Here is a 10131-nt window from a genome sequence, read left to right on the forward strand (position 1 = left end):
TCTTATTAATTTCCATTTTGATGTAAACCACCACCTGAGCCGCTCAGGCTGAGTGTCACTCTGCCTTCTCTCATCAAGGTCACTTTATTTTACTAATCTGACACGGAAATGTTCATGTACAAGTATGAAATTTACCTTAGAGATTCTTAGAAGTGTGTAAATAAATTCTACTTCCACTTCGGTGCAGATCACCCTCTAATTCAAGTCATTTACTCTGTTTTCTCGGTCGGAAGGGCTTGTTTACTGGTGGTGCCATCGGAGAACGCTTCTGCTTAGGCCGCCCTGAAGAACGAACATTATTGTTGTGACGTCATGGTGAATTGCCGTATACTGCCCCTGATGCTTGTAGCCTCAGATTTAGAGGTGCTGATTGTAAACCAGCTCTCTGTCATGGCAGTGTGTGTAGATAAAACAGTCCAGCTTCCCCTCTGTGGCCCTAGGACATGGAGCTCCCCGCGGAGCACCGTAGAGCAGTGGGTCGACCTGCGGATTGCGGCTGACCTCCACAGGGACCTATACTTCCCCGTTTTCTATCCTGAATACTTTTAAGAACTCTCACTAAACACCTTTTGGACCTTTTATACTTTCTGTCTTTGCTTCTCCACAACAGTACCAGATTTGTCCTGAAAGTAAACTGGTTGGCCACAGAATCTAATCAAGACCCTGCAGGGAACACCTCTTACCTTAATGCATCATGGGTAGAGCTGGCTGGGATTAACAGCAAATGGAGGCCTCTGCTGTCAGAGAGAACCCCCTCAGGTGAAGTAGCAGTGTGCGTGTATTGTGTCAGGAGGTGACACACTGCAGCCTGGAAGAGTCAGTCCTCCAGCTCCCTCTGTATGCACTTGGAAAGAACCAGAGTCCATTCTCTGGTGCTGTTTCCTGTTGTTTCATGGGGTTTGATTGAAACTGATTTTGGCAAACAGAAAATTTAAATCTAGCCAAAAACATGAGTGGCTTCTAGTTTCCTGCCAGAGAGGACTTGGCCATACAAAGTGGGAGACACTTTAGCACTGGTTTTGGCTCCTAGAGGGCACTTTAGCACTGCTTTTGGCTCCTAGAGTACATTTTAGCACTGGTTTTGGCTCCTAGAGGACATTTTAGCACTGCTTTTGGTTCCTAGAGGACATTTTAGCACTGGTTTTGGCTCCTAGAGGGAACTTTAGCACTGCTTTTGGCTCCTAGAGGGCACTTTAGCACTGCTTTTGGCTCCTAGAGTGCACTTTAGCACTGGTTTTGGTTCCTAGAGGGCACTTTAGCACTGCTTTTGGTTCCTAGAGTACATTTTAGCACTGGTTTTGGCTCCTAGAGGGAACTTTAGCACTGCTTTTGGCTCCTAGAGGGCACTTTAGCACTGCTTTTGGCTCCTAGAGTACATTTTAGCACTGCTTTTGGCTCCTAGAGGGCACTTTAGCACTGCTTTTGGCTCCTAGAGGGAACTTTAGCACTGCTTTTGGTTCCTAGAGTACATTTTAGCACTGGTTTTGGCTCCTAGAAGACACTGTAGCATAGGTTTTGGCTCCTAGAGGGCACTTTAGCACAGGTTGTGGCTCCTAGATGACACTTTGGGGAGTGGCATCAACGACACTCGACCAGTTCTAGCTTTGAAAAGGGGTCGCCCCTACGTTCCCCGGGTCCTACGTACCAAAGCGATGAGCATAGGTACGCTCCTGTATGAAACTAGGTATCAACTGCTGAAAAATGTCAACTGAGCTCAAACAGAAACTCCAAAATACATGTGATGTAATAGAAAAGCTTTCACGCCTGCCATCAACATGCACCTGTATCTGCAGGGCTTTAATAACCTGCTTTGGGTATCACTGTTGGACCACTGTTGCATTTATACCAACAATTATACAACAACATTCAGTATTTCCCCTTCCATTTCCTTGGAGGGGCGCACGCATACACATGCACAACACTCGACTGTCCGCTAACTTGTTGCTTTCGTTACCGTGGAGTTCTGTCAAGAGAAGCAAGGACTTAAACGAAGTAACGTTAGCTATGCTGCGGAGAAACTATGAGTCTGTGCTATGAATGACACCCGCACTAGGATGCTGCATGTGTGGCGCTCGTTAATGGGCCGATTTTCAACCATCTTTGTGGCAGTACATTGGATTTATGGCACCCAGTCGCCCTCGTCTCCGCTCTCAACCGCCCACAAACTCGGGGAGACCCGACGTCGCAAATTTACTGTCAGTAGGTGACACTTGGAAATACTTGGAAATACTTCCAAACCTCGGACATCTCATGCACCGGGCGAGCAAGCTTGTTAGCCACGGTTAGCAACCTACGAGTCTAGCGTGTTGTTGTTGTTATACGTCATCAAGCACGCGCCTGTAAACATCCCATGTCGCATTCGTTCAGACTCGGAAATGCTGAAGCCTACAGAACAAACAGATAATTCCCGGTATTACATTTTTAACTCAATATCGGCCGAAATTATGGGACATCCCTAATTCCTATAGTAGTTTTCCTTATTCCTAACATATATTCCAGCATTTATATGAACAATTGTTGTATTTACTTTGGACTTTATTATTTCACTGCGCTGTATCACCACCTAGTCAAACTCCTGTGTTCATTGTTCACCCGGCCGGTAAAGTGTTTCTGAGTAAACCAGAGAGCAGGTGTTTGAATGGAGAGCAGAGGGAAATGTAAGAGGAGGTGTAAAATAAGATTAGAGGAACCAGCAGAGTGGAAGACGGAGGAGAGACAAGAGAAAAGAGGGGAAAGGTGAGAATGAGTTCGCCCGAATAAGAGAAACCAAGCCAAGGTGCCGTACGAAGACAAGACGAATGACACCGAAATGGATTTCTCTTTCTTTTTTACTCCTGCTCCTCCGTCCCCCTCGCTCACATTCACACCTCTGGAGTTAATGTAACGTCTCATGATGCATTTCATTCACCGTTAGCTGTTCCAGCCAGAAGACACTCTGTCAAACCATCTACATTAGAAAATGGCCTTTTCTTGCCTTTCCTCCCTCCCTCCCTCCCTCTCCATCTCCTTCCCCGCAGACTATTCATCTTTTTAACAGAATGCATCCGGGCACGGTTGAAGGCCTGCATTTATCAGCAAGGACATTTAAGTACATATCTCAGGGAAAAGAGGAGATTCATCACATCCCATTTAGAACGGCTCGGAGGGGAATGCTCAGCTCCCAACTTTGCTCAATGAGGGGAAAAGTTTTTCCACTGTGACACCTGTACTTAGTCCGTCTGAAATATATGATAACCGCGACGTGATGAGGTGAAACAAAGACGGTAGCTGTTAGGTCATGGAGTGATAGACTAACCTATGCATTTGCTCTGCATATCCATCTGGGAACTCTCAGTTACTCTCGGTTGGAGATCTTTTGGATACTGGCTGCTGATTGGATAAGTCACCAACATAGGTGGTGATAGACAGGTCTGGGTCCAATGGGCACGAGTAATGCAACACAAGCAATACAGCAATACAGCCGACCCAACACCTACTTCTTATTCTCGATAATAACATCTCATCTCATCTCATCTTCAGCCTCTTATCCGTGGTCGGGTCGCGGGGGCAGCAGCTCCAGCAGGGGACCCCAAACTTCCCTTTCCCGGGCCACATTAACCAGCTCTAACTGGGGGATCCTGAGGCGTTCCCAGGCCAGTGTGGAGATCTAATCCCTCCACCTGGTCCACGGTCTTCCCCGAGGCCTCCACCCAGCTGGACGTGCCTGGAACACCTCCCTAGGGAGGCGCCCAGGGTTCATCCTTACCAGATGCCCGAACCACCTCAACTGGCTCCTTTCAACACAAAGGAGCAGCGGCTCTACTCCGAGTTCCTCACGGATGCTGAACTTCTCCCCCTCTCTCTAAGGGAGACTCCAGCCCCCCTCCTGAGGAAACACATTTCGGCCGCTTGTACCCGCGACCTGGTTCTTTGGGTCCTGACCCAGCTTTCATGACCACAGGTGAGGGTAGGAACCAAGATTGATCGATAAAAACAGTCACGGTTAATCTTTAAGGATTTATTTTTCACAACCACAACTTCAAAACACTGTTTCCGTATAAAGACGTAATTAAATCTACGTTCTGCTAATGACCAGTCCCGCTTGCACAGAGGTGGCGGGTATCAGCAGGTGCTGCTCTGCTAGAACGCTCAGGTTTTGCAGAGGACAAAGTCACGGCTCACTGAAACAAGCTTCTAGCTCGATGACACCCATATCTCTATCCATTAGGTGTTCCAGTTAAGACATACTCACGAGGGCTCACCGGCACAAACACACACACAGCCGCGGGTTGAGGTGGGCGAGGCGCTCCCGTCCACTCATAAGTGAATCAGAGTATTTTCTGTCCCTTGACTGCCACTGACACATTGAACCATCCTGTACTGATGAACACTGTCTGCTTTTCCTGTCTCTTCCTTCACTTTTTCACACCTTTTATTTATTCTGCTCTCCGTCTCCTGTTTTTTTATTTCTACTCATGTCGGGCTCGCTGCTGCAGGACTAAAGTAAAGTTCAGCATCCACATCTCTGGAGGTGGCAGATATCCGCAGGTGCTGCTCTGCAAGAACGCTCAGTTTTTCCAGTAGGTCTTGCAGAGGACAAAGGCACGGCTCACTGAAACAAGCCTCTAGCTTGTTGACACCCATATCTTCGCAGTAATCCTCCCCAGTGTGTGAACTATGTGCGGCCCGGAGCCGATGGTATAGTCATTTTCCTAAGCTGTTTAAAATGACTTGGCACAGTCACATGACATGTTGGCTCAGTGTTGTCTGATAGGTGTAAATGCAGTAGATCCATAATTTGTGTAATAACTATGTCGAGAAGAGCGGATGGTTGTGGAGGGCGTTGCACATGTGCCGCTGGATTTCATTGTGTTCGGTAGTGAACTGTTTTGTAGCGATGTCTAATTTACTATTATGTATTTTTATTTGCTAAATAGCTTCCATCCTGATCTCTGAGCTCCGTCGTATTTTACTCTCAGATCAGTTTGGTGACGTGCAGCGGAGTTTGAGCAGCGATCGAACCAATCAGCGTTGGTTTCTTTGGTGGATTGAAGTGAAACAAGAAGAGACTGTTGAGTGTAAACAACATGGAGGCTTCCACGGATGAGATGAGCAGCTATGGAGCAAGCCGCTCACTAACTCTTTGTTCTCTGGATCCTTCTGTTGAATATGGACCGGGCTCCTGAAATTGGGCCTTTGATCCGTAAAATCACGTTAAACACAAAGGGAAAATCTCCTTTACCCACATGTTGTTTCCTTTCTGAGCTTTGCCTCCACGCTGTTAGCACGTCACACGCTTCAGTCATCTGATTGGTTGGTTTGGCCCGTATGTTGGTGATAGACAGATGGTTTATCCAATCAGAAACCAGGATTTTCACCCCTTCCCAAAACATCTCCAAACCAGAGTTCAGATGGATCTGCTGAGACCATGAAGATCAATCCATCTGGAGGAGTCAGTACTCACTATCTTGTTTGTTTAATATGTAAACAAACAGCTTCTTGTATCTGACAAACTTACATTGACAAACAGACTTAAGCATCCAAATTCAAGATAGTTAAGATATAGGACAGGAAATACCTCTGCCGAACACTTAGGATGCACTCACACTGTCCTCTCCCCCCGCGCCCCAGCCCCGTTTGTACTCACACTACCTGGGCCTCGGCCAATGCTTCTTGCTGTCCATACGCCATCACGCCGTAACACGTCACATGCATTGATCGCGTGTGTGTGGCTTTGTTTACAAATCTTTCCACAGACCTCTGAGTTTTTGTGCGTCTTGTCGACTGTTTTTGAATCTTTTCATCGACCAAATCTGCAGTAAACACTCCACCTCCGCATCACACCAACGTGAACCTTTCACCGCCATTGGTGTTAAATGTCCGCGCATGGTCCGTCCTTCTATTTACATGTCCGAACAGGCGGACATAACGCTACTGCCGTAGGGCTCGTGCTCGTGCTCGTACACGTGCGCACGCTCGTGCTCGTACATGTGCAAACGGCTCCGCTAAAGCCCACCTCTTTCCATGGACGGCCCGCTGGCCGCAGTTATGCGCGGAACGGGTGCACTCACACTGCTTAAAGGTACTAGGCCCCGGCCAGAAGGACAGTGTGAGTGCGCCCTAAGTTACTGTCACGATGAGTAGAAGTGAATTCAGTTGAAGTCGTGAGACTAAAACAAAGGAGCTGTGTAAGACTTCCAAACCCCTCAAGTCATTTACACTGGAGTTTTTACTGCACACATTTCAAACAAATATGTCAGATTCAAACGGGGCTGAAATCACCAAGTGTTGCAGTTTTTTAGTGGACTTCCTCGGGTTCTGCCGGTCCCATGAGAACAGAGATGTGGATGCTGAACTTTACTTTAGTCCTGCAGCAGTGAGCCAGACATGAGTAGAAATAGAATAAATAAAAGGTGTGAAAAAGTGAAGGAAGGGACAGGAAAAGCAGACAGTGTTCATCAGTACAGGATGGTTGAATGTGTCAGTTGCAGTCAAGGGACAGAAAATACACTTATGAGTGGACGGGAGCGCCTCGCCCACCTCAACCTGCGGCTGTGTATCTGTGTGTTTGTGTCGGTGAGCCCTCGTGAGTATGTTTTAACTGGAGCACCTAATGGAGAGGGAAGTGTGCAGTGCCGGACCGGGCCTGGTTAGATGAAAGTCGCAGCTTCAACTGCTTGTTTTATAGACTGGCTCCCTGTCCTTTTGAAAAGGTCAAGCTTCTGTATTTTCAAGAGCAGTAAAATGGAGAGAGAGAGAGGGAGGGAGAGGGATGGAGAAAGCTTTATCTCTCTGCAATGGTGAGCTTCCCTGCTGTGACATTTTAGGATAGTGTCGTTACAGGAGGCCGGCAATGTTCTACCTTCTTATTGTCAACAAATCCCAAATAAAAACCCTCTACTAACAAATATTGTGAGTGTTCTTCGGTGCCACAGAGCTCCATTGTTGTCCACCTGCACCACGAGGCTGAACGCAAATGCAGTCCCTGAACTGTTATGCTGGATATGAACTGCCCAGACCCTCCCCCCAAGGAGGCTCCAAGCTGTTTCAGGGGAGGCTCAGTGACTCAAAATGAAACAATGCTACATTAGTTATCAAAAGACGATCACATAGAGTAGCTGAACGTGTGATTTGTTTAAAGAGATACAGTAATAAATGTCTTTCCAGCACCCAGCACCCAAAACCCGTGTTTTCAAGGATTTCCAGCACCCAAAACCTGTGTTTTCAAGGATTTCCAGCACCCAAAACCCGTGTTTTCAAGGATTTCCAGCACCCAAAACCCGTGTTTTCAAGGATTTCCAGCACCCAAAACCCGTGTTTTCAAGGATTTCTAGCACCCAAAACCCGTGTTTTCAAGGATTTCTAGCACCCAAAACCCGTGTTTTCAAGGATTTCTAGCACCCAGCACCCAAGACCTGTGTTTTCAAGGATTTCCAGCATCAAGCACCCGTGTTTTCAAGGATTTCCAGCACCCAAAACCCGTGTTTTCAAGGACTTCTAGCACCCAGCACCCAAAACCCGTGTTTTCAAGGATTTCCAGCACCCAAAACCCGTGTTTTCAAGGATTTCCCGCACCCAAAACCCGTGTTTTCAAGGATTTCCAGCACCCAAAACCCGTGTTTTCAAGGATTTCCAGCACCCAAAACCCGTGTTTTCAAGGATTTCCAGCACCCAAAACCCGTGTTTTCAAGGATTTCTAGCACCCAAAACCTGTGTTTTCAAGGATTTCCAGCACCCAGCACCCAAGACCTGTGTTTTCAAGGATTTCCAGCACCCAAAACCCGTGTTTTCAAGGACTTCTAGCACCCAGCACCCAAAACCCGTGTTTTCAAGGATTTCCAGCACCCAGCACCCAAAACCCGTGTTTTCAAGGATTTCCAGCACCCAAAACCCGTGTTTTCAAGGATTTCCAGCACCCAGCACCCGTGTTTTCAAGGATTTCCAGCACCCAAAACCTGTGTTTTCAAGGATTTCCAGCACCCAGCACCCGTGTTTTCAAGGATTTCCTGCACCCAAAACCTGTGTTTTCAAGGATTTCCAGCACCCAGCACCCGTGTTTTCAAGGATTTCCAGCACCCAAAACCCGTGTTTTCAAGGATTTCCAGCACCCAGCACCCGTGTTTTCAAGGATTTCCAGCACCCAGTACCCAAAACCTGTGTTTTCAAGGATTTCCAGCACCCAAAACCCGTGTTTTCAAGGATTTCCAGCACCCAAAACCTGTGTTTTCAAGGATTTCCAGCACCCAAAACTCGTGTTTTCAAGGATTTCCAGCACCCAAAACCCGTGTTTTCAAGGATTTCCAGCACCCAGTACCCAAAACCTGTGTTTTCAAGGATTTCCAGCACCCAAAACCCGTGTTTTCAAGGATTTCCAGCACCCAAAACCCGTGTTTTCAAGGATTTCCAGCACCCAGCACCCAAAACCTGTGTTTTCAAGGATTTCCAGCACCCAAAACTCGTGTTTTCAAGGATTTCCAGCATCCAAAACCCGTGTTTTCAAGGATTTCTTTCACCCAGCACCCAAAACCCGTGTTTTCAAGGATTTCCAGCACCCAGCACCCGTGTTTTCAAGGATTTCCAGCACCCTGTCGTTGCTCTGCCCTCGTCAGGTAGACAGACAGCTAACTCGGCGTATATGCCGTCCCATATAACAACGTTTCAAGCATATTCAAGCACTTCAAATTCAAGTGTTTTCAAGGATTTTCCAGCACCCGTACGAACCCTGAACTCTCCGGTTCATTCCTCTATTTGCTGAGTTTGTTGAATTTATTGAAGGTTTGGGAAAAATAAACTCAACTTCTCATGAAAGCCACAGGTATAAGCTCTCCAATACTTTCTGAATTTCATTTTTTTATCTGCTACAGAGCCGGAGAAATCAATTATTTATTGGGCGTTGACGCTTCTGTTGAATCTCCAGAAAAACTTCAGGCTTTAGGGAGTTGTTTTAAAAGCATAGCCCAAAGGTTTCCAGGCATTTCCAGGTGTTTTCGACCAAAATGTGTTAAAAAGAATGCAGGTTTAAGGCACGTCTGCGTTGGCGTCACATTTCACTTATCTGATATTAGTGGATGGGAGTATTCAAACCAGCAGCATCACTGTGCGGTTTGGAAACAACACTCTGAGAGGAAATCTCTTCAAAGAGCTATAAAAAGTGCAGAGAACCATCGACTCTGACCTCCCCTCCGTGGACACACTCTGCACACAACACTGCAGGAGGAGAGCACGAGCCTCCCCAGAGGCCGACACTACCCAGCTCACTCTCTGTGCAGCTGGAAGAAACCACCTTTATCTCTGCCACACACCGTCCCCCCCCCCCACCCCCAGCCCATTGTCCTGTGCAATAAGTCCTGGTGAAATAATTCATTGTGCATTGTGTGTGTATTTACATTTTGAATATAATTAAGAGTGTGTAGATTGTGTATATAGTGTGTATTTTCACTTTTTGTTGACTTTGAGAGATGCACACAGTAATTCCAGTACTGTACTTTCCTGTACCTGAGCAAATGACATCAAATGCATTGAATCTTGATTAAAAACACATCAGTGAGGTTGCACTGCGCTCGGTTGCACTGAAGGACATGTAACATGAACACACATGCTGTAGTTTACGTTCACTCAACCCCATACACTGCTCTGCTGCTACGAAGAGCACCACATGAATACATGTCAGTGTGGCAGAGCAACAACAAGACAACACACAACAGAAAACCCTGTTAATAAGTGCAAAAAGTGTACATCAGAATAAGTATTACACATATGGATGGTGTATTAGAATTCTGTATTTACAAGAAAAGGAGAATGTATAAATATATTGCACAGGGGTGAAAGAGCACAGGTATGTTTAAAAACAAAACTTTTATGGCTCCCGGTTAAAAAACATTCCCGTCCACATGAAACCGCAAAATCCGCCTCCCTCAGCTGGTCCCACAAGTCTCCATGGATACAACTGACTGTTTACCGTCGCACAGTGTGCCGAAATTGCGGTTGTCCTCGGTTTTTCTGTCCTGTTGCTTTACGGATAGTCCCTCTAAATAAGGGCTGGTATGAGACAGAAATAATGACTATGGAAGACAATGAAAAGTCCATCAACTTTGTTTATTTTTGATAAGTGTCCGTGTCATTGATTTTCGCAATCCGTGAGGAGTAGAGCCG

This window comes from Echiichthys vipera (assembly GCF_963691815.1).
Source record: "Echiichthys vipera genome assembly, chromosome: 21".
Taxonomy (NCBI): Eukaryota; Metazoa; Chordata; class Actinopteri; order Perciformes; family Trachinidae; genus Echiichthys; species Echiichthys vipera.